The sequence below is a fragment of the Oncorhynchus tshawytscha genome, linkage group LG34 (genome assembly GCF_018296145.1).
Source record: "Oncorhynchus tshawytscha isolate Ot180627B linkage group LG34, Otsh_v2.0, whole genome shotgun sequence".
NCBI classification, from domain to species: Eukaryota; Metazoa; Chordata; class Actinopteri; order Salmoniformes; family Salmonidae; genus Oncorhynchus; species Oncorhynchus tshawytscha.
The window spans coordinates 1,340,168-1,341,582 of NC_056462.1; the positions used below are offsets into that span (position 1 = coordinate 1,340,168).

Here is a 1,415-nt window from a genome sequence, read left to right on the forward strand (position 1 = left end):
CAATAGAGAGAAGCATCACAAATAATCTGTATAGAGTACAGTATAAACATAAATTTCATCACTTTATCAATCCATCTGTTCCCAACAAATGACATATTATTTGATATGTATAAATCTACTACATGGTTAAACAGAACACAACAGAGAAAGACATACACAATAATGGATCCTAACTTATTTCATTTATTAATGATGGAATAATCAGCTCTGAACAGCAGCTAATGTCAACATATTTGATGTAAACAATTTTTTTCTCCTTTCTTTATCGACGCCAATCTCATTTTCCACCCGCTGCCGCTGCTGGGGCTGGGCCTGGAGCTGCAGCAGGAGTTGCAGCAGGAGCAGAAGCGAGACTGACCAATTGGAAGGGCAGAAGGGCCATCAGAGCAGAGTTACCTTGAGATGGCTGTGCATCAGGGAAGTAGGATGGGTACTGAGGCTGCTGATAGGGGTAAAACCCTCCCAAACCATGCCCATAACCCCTGAACATCTGTGGAGAGAGAGAAAGAGAGATGGATAAATTGTTCTGAACTCAAACAAACTAGTAATCCTATTCAAATAGTTTCCCATACTATAGTACTCTAATAGACAGAATACCTAATAGATACCAATAGATTGTATTACTGCACCTCATCGCTAGCTGAGCGCTCCTCTCGATCATGTTCCTCAGACACCTGCACACACAAACAAAATCACAGGATGAATGATATTATGGTATAAAGTAATCAACACTCAAAGTGTGAACTTAAGTCCATCATATTGTAATAATTCAGATATTGTCATATTCCAATGCAATGCAATCTGTGGAAACAGCAATCTCTTGGTGTATTGATGCGTAAATTGCAGTGTTGATGTTGAATTTCAAGAATCTTACAGGAATGGAAGAACAAAGTCCAATCAGGCACACCACTAGGACTAGTAGTTTCATGGTCACCATGGAATTCTTGAAATGAAAAAGATATACAGTGAATTCAAAGCTTGACACGCATGACTAAACTCCTCTACAGTATTCTTTGAAACTCTCACCTGTTCAAGTGATGTACAATGCTTGAAATGTTGGTACTAAACTGTTAACACTGTTGCCGTATTGTAACTTAACTGCAAAAATATGCTTTTTATTTTATTTCATTCCACAGTCAATTAGCTTTCAGTGCACCAATGTGCCTTCAGTGCACCAATGAGCTTTAGTCCCATGATCAAATGTGTGTCCTGTGTCCTGGAGATGTAAATGTGATGAAATTAGGCATTTGGTGGGTAATCCTACAAATCTGTATATCCACAGTGCCCACAAAGAACAATGTCTCATCAGTATTAGGAAACTTTAGCTAAATTGAAAGGTTTTGAAACTGTCGATGATTCATCTACCTGTTTTGGGGCATTGCGGAGGCTAAATGAACACATTTAATTGTAATGTT

At 38.4% G+C, this 1,415-nt stretch overlaps 1 long non-coding RNA gene across 1 annotated transcript; it reads right to left on the reverse strand.

Moving 5' to 3' along the window:
* Positions 1-421: 421 nt before the first annotated feature.
* Positions 422-923, reverse strand: LOC121841831. The gene is made up of 3 exons (XR_006080783.1): positions 875-923; positions 630-674; positions 422-490 (listed from the first exon to the last, which is right to left on the reverse strand). It is a non-coding gene; the product is annotated as an uncharacterized LOC121841831 (long non-coding RNA).
* Positions 924-1,415: the final 492 nt, after the last annotated feature.